The sequence below is a fragment of the Wyeomyia smithii genome, chromosome 1 (assembly GCF_029784165.1).
Source record: "Wyeomyia smithii strain HCP4-BCI-WySm-NY-G18 chromosome 1, ASM2978416v1, whole genome shotgun sequence".
Taxonomy (NCBI): Eukaryota; Metazoa; Arthropoda; class Insecta; order Diptera; family Culicidae; genus Wyeomyia; species Wyeomyia smithii.
In genome coordinates, this window is record NC_073694.1 from 131,259,985 (window position 1) to 131,278,609 (window position 18,625).

An 18,625-nucleotide genomic window follows, 5' to 3' on the forward strand; every position below is an offset into this window, starting at 1 on the left:
TCGAACTTGAAGCTGTTGTAGTAATTATGCTTCCCGTTTCTCTCGTAGGTTCAATATCGCTTCGGCCTTCCGAAGTTTACTAATCAAATCATTTTCCCCTACGCGCGATTCATAGATCTCCTGCTCTCGTTGTTGTTGCGTTGTGAGCGGCTCAGGTCGTTCCTCGTGTCGCCTGCGCATTTTATCAGTCTGCTTTCGCCATTCCTCATACGAAACCGCATTTATTTTGTGAATTGCACCCGTTGTTGGCACCCGAGGGGTCGTGTCGTCCAGTAATTTTACGAGACTTTGAATGCTTACTGGTGCTAGAGGAGATACGTGCTTCTGAAAGTCGAATTCCAGATCTCCGTAATCCCAACATTCATCTCCGAATTTTTCTTTGCTGCTGTCATTCGTTCGACCAGTTGCCTTAGCCAGCCCTTCATTTACGTTGCTAACGACTTGTATCGGCTTACTGAGAGGGGTGGATGAAGGATGCACCTTGTCGGCTGCAACATTTTCCCCTACCTTTGCATTATCATGCAAATGATCACCACCCCAAGCTCCGGTTTTTTCTATATTCTGATCGTGTACCCACTCTCTCGTTCGACTCGTATGACTTCTAATACTCATATTCTCCGATGTCTCGGACTTATTTAAAATATCATACTTTCGCGCGAGATATTCTTTCTCCCGCTCTAATTGACTCAATGCTGCTTTTTCCATCAACAATCTTTCCTCTTCTAGTCGCTGTAAATCGCGAGCCAAGCGTAGTGCACGTGAACTCGACGCAGTCGACCGGTCAGTTTCGGAAACAGCCGCCGGAGCGGGAGTAGGATGTACGCACAATACACATAAGAAGGATTTCGATTTTACGGTTTCACGATTTACTCTGGCACATGAGAAATGGTACCAACGAGCACAATCTTTGCATTGTACCATAAACGATTCCGCACTATTTGGACGATCACATCCGCCGCACTCAGCTTTATCTCCCCGTACGTCCTCATCGACCTCGGAGGCCTCGAAAAGATTCCCAATGGACGTCGCAGATGCACACTCATGCCGACCGTCTTCGATTTCGAGGTTAACTCCCATCGCAGCTCGCGTCTGGGATCGAGTTTGCCGGACGAATGATTTTCCAAGCATTTTACTTTATGTTAATCCACAAATTCTTTGAGTTTCTGTTGGTACGGTTGAAGCTTTCGGACTCCTTGAAGCAAACGAGTATTTTTCACGTCGTATCAGCTCAAAGCTAAAAATAATTTATTTTAATAAACGTGCTTAATCTAATTTTGTCTACCTACAATTTGGTATCCGATTGATAATATTACAACCGTCCACAGTAATTCTATTTCTACCGTCCACCGCTATTCTAATTTGTATTTATTTACTGTAAATTTAATATAATTTTTATAAGAAAAGGGAAAAACAATCTTTAATATAGGGCAATATAATTACGTTAGAGTTGAACAATTTCGCTGCTGTCTGAACTGTTTCTGGCTATTGTTTTACATGACAATCATTTTTCGTGGCGGTCGATCTTGTCAAACCGCTGACGTCTACAACCTGTCACTGTCCGATTGACCCGACTTGTATGCAACAATCGTATTAACCTCCCCTCGATTCCAGGCATCGAAGTTGTCGCATGTCAAATGACAATACAAGGTAAAGAGGTTTGTATTGCCTCAATATATATTCCCCCCAAAGCACAGGTTGGGTAACGGTTGAGTAGTCTTCAAGTCGGTGGATATTTGATTTTGCCAGGAAGTATACCCGGACTTTGTTCTTGCGCAAAACTTTGTTCGCGATGCGTCTCCGGGCCACGACGCGATAGAATCACCCTTTACTGGCAGAATTTTCAGTTAGCCTCCTGTCCTGTAACAATAACGCGCCTGGGTTAGATAGAATCAAATTCAACTTGTAGAAGAATCTACTCGGCACTGCCAAAAGGCGCTTGTTGAACTTGTTCAATAAGTTCTTGGAGCAAAACATTGTGCCGCAGGATTGTAGGCAAGTGAAGGTGATCGCCATCCAGCTACCGGGAAAACCAGCCTCTGATCGCAACTCTTATAGGCCGATTGCCATACTATCCTGTATCCGGAAATTGATGGAAAAAATGATACTCCGCCGTTTAGACCACTGGGTCGAATCAAATGGTCTGCTATCAGATACTCAGTTTGGCTTCCGCCGTGCTAAAGGTACGAATGATTGTCTTGCGTTGCTTTCAACAGATATACAGCTTGCGTATGCTCGTAAAGAACAAATGGCGTCTGCGTTCTTGAACATTAAGGGGGCTTTTGATTCCGTTTCTATTGACATTCTTTCGGGTAAACTTCACCGACAAGGATTTTCTCCAATTTTGAATAATTTTTTGCACAATTCATTGTTCGAATAGCACAAGCATTTCACGCATGGCGATTTGGCAACTTTTCGCACTAGCTAAATTGGTCTTCCCCAGGGCTCATGTTTAAGCCCCCTTCTCTACAACTTTTATGTAAATGACATCGACGAATGTCTGGCAAATTCATGCACGATAAGACAACTTGCAGACGACAGCGTGGTCTCTGTTACAGGAGCCAAAGCTGCCGATGCGCAAGGACCATTGCAAGATATCTTGGACAAGTTGTCTGCTTGGGCTTTACAGCTTATAGGTATCGAATTCTCCGGAGAAGACTGAGATAGTAGTTTTTTCTAGAAAGCATGAATCTGCTCAGCTCCAGCCACAATTAATGGGTAAAACGATTTGTCAGGTTTTGGTACACAAGTATCTTGGTGTCTGGTGCGATTCTAAAGGTACCTGCGGTTGTCACATTAGGTATTATAAACTGTGACAATATGTTCGACACTAACGGATGGGGCTTCTAGATGGGTCCACTGGTTGTCTTCGGTATCTCCAATAACAATTTAACCGTCTCCCATAAGCTAGATAATCCTGCTTCTGCTTACGTCGCAGAACTAGCTGCAATTCAGTACAGCCTAGGGGTTATCGAAAAAACGCCTACAGACAATAATTTCATCTTTACGAACAGTCTCAGTTCCATTGAGGCTCTCCGATCGATGAAAGGTGTTAAGCACTCTCCGTATTTCTTGGGGCTACTACGGGAACATTTGAGTGCTTTGTCCCGAAAAATCTTCTCATATTTCCTTTGTGTGGGTCCCTTCTCACTGCTCAATACCAGGAATGAGAAAGCGGACTCTTTGGCTAAGGTGAGCGCAACAAACGGTGACATTCATGAAAGACCGATTGCCTTTAATGAATTTTTTGCACTTGTACGTCAGAATACGATCACCAGTTGGCAAAATTCTTGGACCAGAGGGGAACTGGGAAGGTGGTTACATACCATTATACCCAAGGTATCGACGAACCCGTGGTTCAAGGGGTTGGATGTAGGTCGATATTTCATTTGCATTATGTCTCGGCTTATGTCCAATCACTACAGATTTAACGCGCATCTCCGTCGTGTTCGTCTCGGGGAAAGTGGTATCTGTGCCTGTGGTGGAGGTCATCACGTTGCACGTTGTTTGGTCATGCCTTGTACACCATGACGCCAGGTCTAAATTTATAGCTTCCCTTCAGGCCGAGGGTAGACGACCAGCTGTCCCGGTACGTGATGTCTTGGCAAGTCGTGACCCTTATATAGGTTTTCCTAAAATCCATCCATGACCCAGTCTAGTCCCGTTCCCCTCCGCCTACACCCAACAAAATGACAAGAACACGTTTGAACCTCAAACACAGAACCAGCAACTAGACCTTGCGCAATACCTCCAAAACCCGAGGATTACAAGCAGAACATACCATACATACTGTTTATTCATGGCCATTCGAAGATCATCAGGCGCCCATTTTACAACAAAACACTGATTGAAAAATCCATGTTAGTTTTTAAGTTAGACTTAATTTCAACTCCTAGTCGGCAGCGAGGATAAAAAATTTGCTTTTAGTTTTTAAGTCACCAGATATAATTGGCGCCGTTAAACATCAAATAGTATTTGTGCCTTGGCAAATAAATTATATGAGAAAAAAAAACATTCGAAAAGTCTTCAAAAGTGTGTAAGGTCGATTCTGTTAAAAGCATATTGCGGGAGAACATAAGAGCGAATGTCACAAAGATACTGCCTGCTCCTTTCCGGAGATTCGTTATAAGCAGACTATATTTGAATTATTCAATCAAGTATCGCTACTTCTATCAGTTATTCATAGACCGCATTCAAGCATTCATTTTTTACTTGTACTACTTAATATTTATATTGCTATAGCATGTATTCTGTATAAATACTTAGTGATCTGATGCGTTGATAGCAGTTACCATAGCATCAAAACTAATCTACTAACGTGAACTCGACCAATCTTATCCTTTTTGTTCCAAACCATGTGTATAGGATAACTATGTCATTATTAGTTCGAACTCAAATATTAGCTCACGAATCTTTGCAAAGCTCGACCGAATCTAAGTGAAACCAAATTCCTAGCTCACGTCGTTACACACAAAGTTAATATTCAATTAGCGAAGCATGTTTCGTCTATCAACAAATGAATTCTCGAATCCTGACTGATTGACTGGATAAACAGCATAAAGTTCATTCTTCTTTGATGGCACAATAAACGCGATATTAAAGCCAATGAATTTTCTTACCCGCGCAAATGTTTATCCGAAACCGGAGTGCTCTACCCGGATGAAACGTTGATATATCTAGGAAAATACATACAATAATTCACGATACGGGAAAAATTCATCCTTCCTGCTATAAGCAGCACGAGTCTGCACTGCTGGGTTCGAAATTCAGTATCAGTTTGGTCGTTCTGAAGAGTGGATGTTTCTATACGATATTGCGAACTGGAGGTGCTAATGGTTTAATTTTTTTCTGGCAAATGATTAATTTCGAAAAGAGTGTGAATTTATATGTTGCTAAGAGCAGCTGACAAACGTTGGTGTAGATTTGGTATAGAAAACCCTTAAAATCTTGGCGTAGTATTTTATTCTTTTTGCTATATAAACGGACTTGGATGATTTCTACGATATATACGGGATTTGAATCAAAGAAAGTATTATAAACTCAAGTGTTTCAGACAAGATCAAGGCTTCTGGTGTGGCCGAGAAAATTGAAAGGGTCAATTACTATCGGTGGTCTAATCAGATGTGTAAATTGTAGAAGTTAAATAGTGGTAGATTGGGACTGTGTTGAATGATCAAAGTGAGGATTACTTAGCTGAGTGAATCTTGAGCAGACTGTGCTTGGATGTGAAAACCCAGCGGTAAACAATGTTATTTACAAAAAGTTGTTCGGCATGCAAGTTCTTGATCGAGTTTGCTAACATTGATGGACGGCAGTGATGATGACATCGATGAGAGATAAATAAAGAAACAATTTTGCTTCGCCAAGCGTGATGGAAAGGATGAAGGGAGACGAAATCTGCAGTAAAATATCTCGAGCAGGTAAGACTTGGCTAAAAGTTTGCGAGTCCAATATGATGAATATTTATTCACGCATATTGCTAGCGTTCCTGTATTCTGGCGATGGCATTCTAAATTGTAAATAAAATTATGAATTGTCATTCACAACGAATGCTGTAATGCTGCTTTCTACCTGGTAGCCTTAATATCTGTATCAACTGCGCTAGAAGTTTTTGAATAGGTAAATATGTAAGTTAACACGTTGATCGCCTTTTACTTTTGAAATCAAACTTGCAGTTTGAATAAACTACCGAATATTAGTATGAAACTAATCTGTATTGAGGACAATGGTATTGTACAGCGTATATGGTAATCATTACTCGATAAAGGATCAACCAATCTTATGGTAAATTAACTATATTATGTTCCCTCCCTCTAGTCGTTTTCTGTTCCACAGTGAACCAATTTAATTGCTATTGATTGGGGTGTCGAAAGGCTTAGCTAGCTAAATATAAACATCAGCGATGGTATGTTAATCCTTTCACTTGAATGCGTGTAAAGAGATTTTGTAGTTTCGTTATGTAGTGAGAATTTGCGTCAAAAGAGGCGGAGATGCTAGGTAAAATTTAAGAAAATCTAAAAAAAACTATTCTGATTTCTCGTCAATCTGTTTCAGCAAGTTCAATCAAAATGCCTTACAAAGGATTTGTACTAACATGAAAAATCAACTAAATACAAAATTAATGGTTGTTTAGTTAATACCGTCCACAGTATCCATCATCTATACAAATAAATTCCACAGATGCCTGTGTTCCATGCTGGCTACATTAGTGCTACCCATTTATGCGGGTTTAGGTCCAAATGGATATAGTTTCATGTATGTTGTTATTATTGAATCAATAGTGGCTTTGACTGGTTTGCCTTGTCTGAAGAGAGAAATCATTATTAATGGGATAAAATTAGGGAATATTTCATTTAAGTGATATAAAACGTTGTATACTGGGAACCGAATTCTATGACATCGTAACACTCTTCGAGAAATGAATGGCAAAACACATCAGAGCAAATGAAGCTGAAAGAACGTTTTTTTATTCAAAAAAATATTCAAATGTCTCTCTTTATTCCTCCATCCGCAATCGTTAATTTGATACCTGTTGATATCTGTATTCTGTACATTACTTGACAGGCACGGGTGCAAGAATTATCTTATCAAACTTTACTTATCCATCGAAGCTAAACGAAATATTTAATGATTTAATATTATTGTTCTGTTCAAATCTTATATTTTGTTTCAAATGACGTGAGTGTGATTATCAAGGTAATAATATGTTAACAAGCTGGTTTGCGGTTTTCGTATAGCAGTCATTTTCTGCTGACGTTTGTCCTTCAGGAAAACATTTTACTCGAAGATAATATAAAATAGAGAGCAAGTGAAATACGAAGATATTCTAGTCAAAGCGGCGACTTTATGGTACCATTATCCGTGGATGCAGGTTTGATTCAATTAGGAGATACTCACCCAAATCAAATCTGATTAGGGCGCAGTAACTTGCATTGTTTTGAAGATTAATGATCATCATTGTTTTTCCATGCCTTCGAAGAAAAATATGAAATAGGAGAGAAGTATCAGTGGTGGCAGTGCCTAAAAAAATGTACCAGTTATGGATTATGAAGTATAGAGTATTGCCATTACTGGCACTATAGCGCTTATGTGTTTTAACCACTGGCTCACCTACCCTATTTAAATGAATAGATGCTATGAAAAAAAAAACGTAATGGCTTCCGACAAATGTAGAATGCTATCTCTCTGCTCTGCTGCCTCACAGCTGGTCTCGAGGTACGATGCTGGCCGAACAAGCCAGTCGTTGTAGGTTCAAGCCTCGGCTCGGGAGATACTGTTAGTGTCAGTAGGATCGTAGCGCTAGCCCTGCAATTGTCCTGTACACTTAACAGTTGGCTGCGAAATCTGTGTATAATAAAACATAAGGTCAAGTTCCGAATCGGAATGTAGCACCAAGGCTTTGCTCTATGCTATACAATCTGTTGAAACGAAAATGTCGCACAATATACATTGTATGGGAATTCTTATGCATTTTGCAAACTCGATAAAATGGAGATGAATATAAATTGACCGATGTTAAGGTCAATCTGTTCAATCTGTTACCTTTTCAATTTTGTTAACGAATTTTGATTTTACATTTCACAGAATTAGAAGCGATATATTGATATTCCGATAGCTACGCAAGGTTCTTTTGCTTCGACCCTGGAAAGATAATCTTATTCTGGCGTTGAATTGATGCATGAATTTTGAATAATTTAAAGTGCAAATTTTTGTTTAAAATTTAATAATAAGTTATCATTACAGTGTTAACACATCGATACATAACATCCAGTTTTTTGAAAACAAAAAAAAACGGATTCACACTTTTTGAAAAAGAAGAGGGCAATGTCACTAAAAGCGAGAAGTCAAATTGACGCAGACCAGGTATCTTTTTAGGGTGAAACTAGTTACGACTGCTTACTCTTCGCGAGAGCAAAAACTCCGAATGATCTGTAAATACGCAAAAATTTAATCGATCATTTTTCAATTGAATTAAGCTTGCAAACTGAGAAAACTGAGTATTTTCCGCGGGTGGAAAATTTATTAAGGCTCAAGAGTAATTTCCTGAAAGGGCGTATGTATTTTGGCATCGGCTTTCATTTCTAAGCAAACCTTTGGCATAGCATACTATGGCATATCATATTCGATCCCCCGTGTGTCGTCCGCGATTGACAAGAATCAGCTGAAATTGCAAAAAAACCGTCAAAATGATGCCTAGGAGTAGTTAATCATTTTCAGTGTACAATTTTCGTAGCAAAACTTTGGTTGTATAGAAAAACTGTCTGAGAATAAATTGAAATGAAGTGGAAAAAATACTGCGATAAATTTTGAATAAACACAAAATTTCAATTTTCCTGAAAAGTGTTGAATATTCCTTCATTTTTCACATAAGAGATATGAAGTTAACTTTTGGTTGAAAGTCCAGGATGGAGAAATGGATAATAAATTTTTATTGAAGGTTAATTTTGAAGTATTTTTTTCAATTCCAACATTTTAATCAATACTTATTTTTCAAAGCAAAGCCTTGGTGCTACATTCCGATTCCAAACTCGACTTTCTATTCATCATTCACATACTTCATAGCCAACTGTTTTAGTGTACAGGACAATTGCGGAGCTAGCACTACGATCCTACCGACACTAACAGTGTCTCCTGAGCCTGGACTTGAACCTAGAATGACTGGCTCGTTAGGCCAGTATCGTACCTCAAGACTAGCCGGAAGGGTTGTTTTTCAGTGATGGCAAATAGTTTAAGCTATTTTTTTATATCTAAGTTTTCTCTCCAAAGTTTAAACAAAACAAATTAGTGTTTTCTTATATCTTCTGATAAAAGCCCTGTATGAAAAAATGTGAGGCAAATTTTTACTAAATAAAAAGTTTAACATAATTTTTCAAATTTCATTTATTCTGAGAAAAATTGAGTTTCGATGATGCAATATGATTCTAGTTTTAATTTCAAATTAATCTCCGCGCTGGCCTCGAGGTACGATGCTAGCCTAACAAGTCAGTAGTCGTACGTTCGAGTCTCGGCTCAGGAGAGACTGTTTGTATCAGTAGGATCGTAGCGCTAGTCTCGAAATTGTCCTGTACACTAAACCAGTTGGCTGCGAAGTCTGAGTATAAAAAAAAACAGAAAGTCGAATTTCGAAGCGGAATGTAGAACCATGGCCCAAGGCTTTACTTTACTTGGCTTTTATCAATTTCAAATCATGAAACTCCATCTTTTATTAGGCAACCAACTTTCCAAATGCATCCGTTTTGGAGATAATGCGAAATTAATTTTGGAAACTTTTTTAATAGGTTATTTGTGGTTCTCCAGCAGCAAACTCAAGTTCATTACGGAATATTATTGTAATACATTTTATTCTTTGACAGCTAAGAAATAGAATGAATAATTCAGAACTTATGGTTATGTTCACATTCACAGATATTTATTTCCATGACTTGAATAACACAGTGCAACAAAAATTTATTTTTTCTTCTGCCTCGGCGTCTATGCATGATTTTTTCTTGTATTTGGCCGCAAAAACAAATTTTCTCGAGTTTAAACACATGTTATCTCAAGGAACAACAGGAGCCATTTTGATTTTTTTGTGAATTCGGAAATTTTCGATGTTTTTTCGACGCCATTTTGTTTTGAAGCCAAATACCAAAATTCTAAGAGTTTGTCCACATACATGTATTAGCATTTCCACACCCATCTTTTAAAAAACCCAAAATCAGACAAAAGCTGAGCTCAAAATGGTGATTCTACGTAATAGATGTTTTTCGAATAAAACTTTCTCAGCAACACAATGCAATTGTCGAATTTAAAATCAAAGTATACTTATTGGCCGATAAATGCAATTTTTTTCTCAACTGTAAAAATAACATAGCTGGCAACACTGCCTGGTTGGCAAATGGTTGGACACGTGTCACTTGAGTTCCTATTGTGGTCATTCACCTCTGTGCGTGTTGAGAATTAAGGGCAAATTCTTCAACTACAGCCTAATAAATGTGTACGCACCAGGCTTTGTTTTGCTCATCTTCATCTTAAAAAGAAAGAGTTTTTTTCCCTCTTAACAACTGCGAGCTTTTATTCAATGTGCATCACACCATCTGCTTTAGAGAGAGCGCAGAGTAACAGTTTCTCTGACGAAAAAACGCTCCTAGTTTTGACAGAGCAAAAATCCAGTGAAACTCTTGTAAATTGCTCATCCGCGCACGCAAGAAAAATGAAATAAATTGCTCGGCGAACAACTGAGCATTGCGTTACCGTTCTCATCGCTCTGGGGTGCGGCAAAAACAGTATAAAATCGAACTTTCTGCAGAATACGCATTCATGGTGAGTTGTGAATCTTCCTATAATATTAAATTCGAGAACGGTTAGGATGTGGCTTCAATGTGAACCTAAATGTTTTGATATTTGGCCAACTTCTCTTCTAGTAAAGGAGAAGCTAACGAAAACTACTCCCTCTTAAACTGAGAGAGCAAATAAATGTTTATCCCTAACACGTGATGATAAAGAGTAAAAAGGAACTCTGCGACTGAAATACTCTACGCCTAAATGTGAATAATCACTTACCTTGTGTGAGAGAAAGTCTAGTTCTCCAAGGGATTTGGCAGGTAGAAAAGGAAATTTGGGCAAAAATCAAGAGAACGGAAGAAGCCTGGTACGCACCGACCAATGAAAAATCCTATGACGAAAAGGGGAAGTTCTCTGAGCTCCTGGAAGACATACAATGAGTGCCCAGGGCACGATATAAAGATTGTCATCGGAGATGCAAATGCACAGGTCGGGCAGGAAGACTTCTTCCGCCCCGTAACTGGTAGGGAAAGCTTCCACTTTACTACGAACCACAATGGCCTGAGGCTTGTTAATTTCGCTGCAGCTAGGGGGATGGCTATCTGTAACACTTATTTTGCACACCGGAACATACGTAAGCACACCTGGATGCACCCGAATGGAGAGCTTTGCTCTCAAATTGACCACGTTACAGACGTGAGGTCGTTCAGAGGACCGACCGTTGACTCGGATCACTATCTCGTAGTAGCCAAAATCCGCGCCCGGCTGTCCAACGTGTTGAAATCCAAGGCAACGAGGAGGATGCAGTTGAACATCCAGCGGCTATCAACTGAAGGAGTGGCTGCAGAGTACTCGCAGAAGGTTGATGAACTGATTGAGGAAAGGGTTGAAGGGATCCTCAATGAACAGTGGAGACACATCCACAGTTCGATCAGCACTGCAGCGCGAGAAGAATCGACAGCATTGGGAGCGTATTCTTGCGGAGGCGGAAAGTTGCTTCTCCAGGCACGATGCGAGAAGCTTCTACAAGAAGCTTCTACAGAATCAGGAATCGAAACGTGTCAGCCCCTGTCATGTGCAACGATAGGGAGGGGAACCTGATAACCAATGAAACAGAGGTGGCCAGGCGTTGCACATAAGACGGTCCCTATATAAAAGAGTGGCCAAAATTACCAAAATGCGAATTTCTTATTCAGGATGTTTTGAGCACATGATTTTGTAGTATTTTATCTAAATTTTCATAATTTTTGAATGAAAGCTTGATACAAAAAACGGTTCATGTTGAAAAATGCCTTCGAAGTTACCTATTTCAGAAACAGAGAAAAATAGTTTTTCTGAATGTTTTGGAATATATAAAAACCTACTAAAGCTACCATGGTATGTTCACATATGATTGAAAGTTTATTAAATTAGTTTCCCAAAACAGGATGGGTAATAGATTTCAACCCTACAGAGTCAGTCGCAGGCCACGTTGAAAATATGCGTAATTTTCTTAATTTTGACCATCAAAAACATTAAATGTAAGCACGTGTAAGCACAGCACCTGATAGTGTGTCTGAGAGCCCTACTTGTGCCCTTCAAGAATATGTGTTGAAAGTTTGCGGAAAAGTTGCGTTTTGGTAGAAAAAATTGATTAAAAGTTGTCCATTTTTTGCAATTTTTGAATTTTTGGGTAATTTATCAACAAAGTTTTTCAAATATTTTAGAAATTTGGTTCAAAACACACTGAAAAACGTAAAGTTATTAGATTAATTGGTTTATTGGAATATACGTTGTTTAAAACATATGTTAAAAGTTTGAGTAAAATTTATATTTTGTGGAAAAAGATAATTTAAAATTTTTAATTTTTTATGTAATTTTTTGGAGTTTTATGGAGACTTATCAACGTATGTCATAGCAATAAGGCTCAAAAATATACTGGAAAAACTTAAAATTATTATGATTATTCAGTTGTACACACTTTAGTAAAAAAAAATATTTTTTTCATTCTGTTTGAAAAAAAAAGTAGCAATAAATTGATTTTCGCGTGTATCATTATTATTTTCAAACGATGTTTTTTCATCAACCCAAAGTTTTTTTTCTGAAATTTATCTTGTTAACCCTTTACAACATCGCCAAGAGACTTAGCGATTATTCATGTGAAATCATACTGAACCGAATAAAAAATGAATTATTATCCCAAAAATGATTCCCAATGTTTGTTTTATGAAAACACGGCCATGAAACACCACACGCAAACAAAAATGGTTCGAGCTTGCATTTGGGCATTTATTCGTCAGTTGCAGCCGAAGTAGAAGCTGTGTACCGGATATGTCAACAAAATTCCATTGAGTCAAATCAATCTCACAACTACTCCCACGTGTAAACCCGCAATCTCACACATATTGTTATGCTCTTGGATCATGCGGCTCATATGTCTTTTATGGCTGACTGATTCTAGTTCATACCTTTGAGTCGGTCTGATTGCTCGTGTATGTGGAGGAAACAAAGTTTTATGTGTGCTTTACAGTTCTGATGTCTTACGAGGAATTTAATAATATCGATTTAGTGAGTTTGTTCATACAACCTAGAACAGAAAATGTTATAAATGATTGCATTGAATTGATCAAGCACCGTTTTAAAACAGTTTTTTACAAACAAGACCATAGAAAACTGTATCAACATTTGGTGGCTCTACAATCGAGATTTGCTAAATCGGTTCGTCTTCAGTAGTTTTGTTTGAATTGAATAGCTTTACAACTTTGCTGAAGAAACCATATCTCTTGGATGTTTCTATCAAAAGTTAGATTTGTGCCATCTCTGCGGACAAATCGCGAACTAACTCTCAAAGCCATAAGAAGCGTCTTACTATTTTGTGCATCTTTGCTGAAAACAGAAATCACCCATTTCGCTCCAATAACGAGTTATTTACGTTTATTCGAAAACACAAGACATTTGCCTCAGTTTCCGTGGTTTATAGACAGCCCCTTGTCAGTACAAAACGTTTCTCATAAGTTATAATCATCTGCAGTGGAAAACCAACAATTTGGCACAAAAATGAATTTTGGCCGGAAATTTCAATTTTCCGACCATTGTGCGTTGGAAGGAACACTTCAGTGTGCTGTTGAACGGTGAGGGAAATAGTGGAGTCGAAAGGAGCAGGATGACTATTGAGAATGATGGTTAAGCTGTGGATCCACCATCCATGGACGAGGTGAAGAGAGCAGTGAAAGAGCTGAGAAACTGCAAGGCAGCCGGGAAGGATGGCACTCCCGCCGAACTCTTCAAAGTCCCTGGCCCTCGGACTGGTTGGAGGGTCTCACATGCCCGATCTACAAAAGCAATTATCGGGGCATAACTCTTCTCAATACCGTGTACTAAATTCTCTTCCGCATCCTGTGAGACAGACTGACGCCGTTGCAGGAGACCTTTGTTGGCGAGTACCAATGCGGTTTTTGAGGGGGACGCTCCACGACGGACCAAATGTTTACCTTGTGGCAAATCCTCGATAAATTTCGAGAATTCTTGCAGACGCACCTCATAGACTTCAGGGCAGCATACGATTAAGTTAAGAGAAATGAGTTATGGCAGATTATGCTCAAACATGGCTTCCCAACAAAGCTGATTAGGCTGGTACGGGCCACCCTTGAAGGTTCTACATCAAGCGTCAGGATAGCCGGTGAGATATCGGAATCTTTCGTGACGGTTTGGTTTAAGCAGGGTGACGGGCTGTCGAACTTATTGTTCAACATCACATTGCAAGGTGCTATACGGAGGGCTGGTGTGCAGAGAAGCGGCACCATCATTACGAAGTCGCACAAGGTTTCGCGTATGATATCGACATTATTGGTATTAATCGTAGAGCAGTGAAAGAGGCCTTCGGACCTCTCAGGAGGGAAGCTGCGAGATTAGGGCTTGTCATAAACTCTGCCAAAACGAAATACATGGTGGCTGGCATAGTGCGTGGTAGTCCGTCGGAGGTTGGTGCTGCGGTGGTGCTAGATGGGGAAACATTTGAAGTAGTCGACGAATTTATTTTACTGGGAACATAAGTGACATGTGACAACGAGGTTAGCCGTGAGATAAAGAGGCGGATAGCAGCCGCAAACAGGACCTTTTTACGGATTACGCAACCAGCTAAGGTCCCGCAGTCTGCAAATCCGTACTAAACTTGCACTCCATAAAACACTGATTCTGTATGTAGCGAGAATGCCGGATGAGCGTCAAGCAGGAATCCCGATAGAGTTCGTCGACTTCGGGGTAGAGTAAAATTTTCTCAGAAACACGATGAAATTGTTTAATTTGAAATCAATATAATCAATTTCATTTTCATTTTTCAAATGCAAAATATATATATGGCGACACTGCCGTCAAAATTGATATTTTTTTTGGAATTCTCAACTACAACTACAACTTTAATTCTAAACATCATGCTTTTGAAGCTATAATTGAAAGCTAACAAGACTTTTTGACGAAAAATTGCACTTTTTTCAAAAATGGAAAGGGACTCACGAGTAGGGTTTGCAATCCCGGGAACGATTTGCCCCCATTTTCTAAATTCCCGGGAACAGAAATATTGATTCCCGGGATCCCGGGATTCACGAGTTCCGCAAATTTTTTTGTAAGATTCACTATAGTTTCTTATGCTATATTGCTATAAAATGAAATACGTCAAACTGATGCGACCAGAAATAAATTGTTTATTAAAACTCAAAGTCAGTATAGTATTTCAACGTAAAAATCATCTTTGCATGTTAATTGGCATGTTAATTAGTAGTTAATTAGTTAATTAGTTAAATGTCAATACGTTTATCGTATTGAACTGATTATTTAGTATTCTACCGTTTCCTTCCGGTTTGTCTCGGTCACAGAAAACCACCGAACGGCGAAATAACGAAATAACGTAGTTGATTAACCAACATTTTTCCTCGGAATCTTACGTTCTAATCAATAATGATATAAACTACAAAAGGGTTTGAAATGTTGTTCTGTCAATGTAAACTAGATTTGAGACGCAGTTTATTTTTAAAGAATCACAATGGCATAGTAAATATATTTAAATAAAAAAAATAACAAATAGGTTTGCTACCGCAATATTTACTGTAGTGTAAAAAATATTTTGCCTGCCTAACACTCAGTTTTCTCTTCAACAAACTGAAAGAATTGGACACTAGTTTTCAATTAAGTGTAGCAAAAGCTGTAATCGGTGATTTGAAAGTATTCTAGAAATCGAACAGCGGTGATTCAGCAGACTTGAGCAAAGTTTTACAGAAAGAAATAACATTTTTGAGCTTAACGGAAAATTGTCAGCGGATCTGAAGCGATTGTTTGACGACATGAAGACCCCTTTGTAAGTCTTTTGAAAACCAATGGTGTAATAAAACGATTTGTTTACATTTTGTTAGTTGCGCCCTAATCACTCCGAACATGGTAATTTATGACGGCGGTTTATTCACAAATTACGCAACGTAGCGTAAAAGTAGAAGAAAAGGATGTAAATCATCTGTATTACCTTTCTTACTGAAACTGGGTTCACTCTTAGATGTTTTTTTCTCGTAACGCTTGCAATATAGATTACAAACACGCGTTTTATTAATTTACGTGTATACTTCCACTTCTTTGTAATTAGTTTGGGACCAAACGAACAGTATATTATATATTATAATAAACAAAGCTTTACACATGGGTTACAACCAGTGCTGATAAAAGTCATTTTCCCTAGCAAAATTCTTCGAAAATTACAGCCAATCATTTTCAATTTTCACTTCCAATGATCGCAGCACTCTTTCAGATACACTAGATTTTCGTCCTAGTAACGTGCTGTTATACTCAGATGAAATAGATCGCGCGCATCGTTCACGGTTACGGAATAAAATTTGACGACAAATCCAACCAAATGATCCTCACCTCAAAGTGAAAAAGAAAACAAACAGTCACCTCAACCAAAATAAACCTCACCGAAACACTTTTTCACTGACACTGACCGATGCCTTGACAATCTTTGTTAACTGATAAACTGATTTTGTTGTCTTGCTTTCATCACATGAAATATAATGAGGTGTTTTGACAGTTCACTTCCATACAAAAAGCGGGAAGGGAGAGCTCTGAAAGGATTGTAAAAAAATAACGTTTATGGATGCTTTTTTTCACTTTCACTCAAAAGTGTCAACAAATATCAACCCTGGTTACAACAACTCAAAGAGCATGATGTGCGTTTAGTCAGGTGCACGTGTAGACACACAGATACGTACACTCAAACACGCAAATATGTAATCATATTCAAAACGTGCTTGTGACATGTATTGCATCATTTCATTCTCCGTGTCAAAAAAAAAATGAACGACTTGTAAATATTGTTTGTATATATTTTAGGCAGCGTCTATTAATTACTTAACGCTAATTTATGAATTTTCAGACTAAAATGTTGGAGCGTATATTTTAGAGCAGGAAGTTTTGTTATATCTCCAAGACATATATCTTCTTTCTTCCAGGAGCGTTACGTAATTTATAGACGCCAAATCTAAAAGCACAAAAGACTTTGTTTGGGCATCATTTACTAGGCGAATAGATGCCTGTTATCAATCATTAACATTTTCGTGACTGGACAACGCAAACTTTACCCTCTTATAACTTTGGCCCTATTGAACCAAATGACTTCATTAAAAGTGTTTTGAACAGGTTTTTCTGAGCACAAAGAGGAAACTTTTAACCAAAAGTTTTGTTATAATTTCATAGGTAAACTGAGGAAAAAGATAAACTAGTTTTATTGTTAATTCAAATTTAGTTTATGTAGATTTTTTTTACAGTAAAAATATTATTTACCACAGCGCATGTCTCTACAATTCATTTTCAGACAGTTTTTCTATACAACCAAAGGTTTCTGAGCTGATCATATAGGGTTGGTGGAGCTGATAACAAAGCAAACTTAGTGCTGTGCGCGTACTGCTTTCTCCCATGAAATAAAATAGTGTAATTGGTGAAATGGCAAAGTTTGGTTTCTCCTGTTAACTCTGAATGAACTCTGAAGAAGGAGATCATCCGATCGCTTTTAGCAGGATAAGTACCGTTACATTTTTAAAGCTATTTGTTAGTTTTGAGATCAGCTGAACCAGACATAAAAAACACCAACCGTAAAGTTTAATTTTTCACGCTCGCAGCGCCACCGCCGGTCGCTGGCGGGTAGACAAACTAACCAAAAAAAGCTGCCATGAAATAGATGGGGAGATGCATACGAACAAAATGAAATCTGTTAGTAGAATACGCCGTTTCGCTTGTATAGAGAAAGTTTAAGTATATAGTCAAACACTTATTAGCGTGAGTTAAAGAAATATATATATTCGCTTCCTATATTATTACAATTCATGATTTCTCTAGCTTTTGAACAACTGTTAAATATTCACATTTTTTCATTTGATCATGTTGAAATTCATAAGTGGACTTGACACGAGTTCTACTATATATTCGGATTTTGAATGGTTTGGCTTTTTTTAAATAAACTTTGTTTGTACAGTAAGATCTTTTTTTTCACGGTTTTTACAACGGGTTTTCAAATACCGCGGTTTTTTTTCTTTTTTTTCACGTCGTTTTTTTAAATAATGTGGTTTTGCTCATGCTCATACTTAGTGGTTAAGGAAAAATATCGAATTTTTTATTGTTAGCATGTGGCACGCACCTAACATAAAGATCAAAGAATCAAAGCTAAAAGCGCCAAAGAAACGGACGCTTGAAGCGCCGTCTACTGGCGAATACTCGGGCATTATACGAAAGAAGCCCATTGACAAATTACATCGGTTTGTTAATTTTAAAATGTTTTCACATCTTTAAATATTGGTGTAGAAACAGAGATCATACGAATTCGATCGCTCGATTTAAAAACAGAAAGCAAATGAAACTTACCGTGTCACAAAGTTAGCTCAAACTGACTTGCCATTTCTCTGCGTATGATATGTGATACTTAAAAATGACATCACCAAAACTTCCGGCATCGGTAATATTTGGCATGCCGTTAATTTATTTATTTAAATTTTTTTCTAACAAATCCCCTAGCTTTTGACAAATATTGCTATACAAAAACGTTATTCAGTTGCGCTGAAATCATGTATGGCGAAGTGACGACCTCAACGACATTATCTTTATCGTGATTAGTTAGGCGTTTTGTGATTAAATTTGGAACTAGCAACATGTTCCATTTGTACAAGTTTCACAGACTTCGAATTCATGCAACTTTGCAATTTTACAGATTAGATGAGGGACATAGCTTGTTCATTACAGTAGCGAACGCGTCGAGCTTGTTTTCGCAATAGGCGGTCTGTCGGGGATTTCGCGCGCACTCTCGTGGTTGTGCACAGTATTGCTCTTCGAGTACGACGGCTTTACCTTTCAATGA

The 18,625-nt window shown here is 38.3% G+C and overlaps 1 protein-coding gene across 5 annotated transcripts in view; it reads left to right on the plus strand.

Annotated features, from left to right (window-relative positions):
- Positions 1–4,783: 4,783 nt before the first annotated feature.
- Positions 4,784–18,625, plus strand: part of LOC129729364 (lutropin-choriogonadotropic hormone receptor) — a 135,242-nt gene continuing 121,400 nt past the window's right edge. For 2 of the 5 annotated variants that reach the window (XM_055687891.1, XM_055687925.1), the window contains exon 1: positions 4,784–5,417. The gene's annotated coding sequence lies outside the window, so the exon portion shown is untranslated. Of the gene's footprint in view, positions 5,418–5,672; positions 5,782–18,625 lie in introns of those variants that run through there. The other 3 variants (XM_055687906.1, XM_055687898.1, XM_055687914.1) reach the window with 3 other exon arrangements.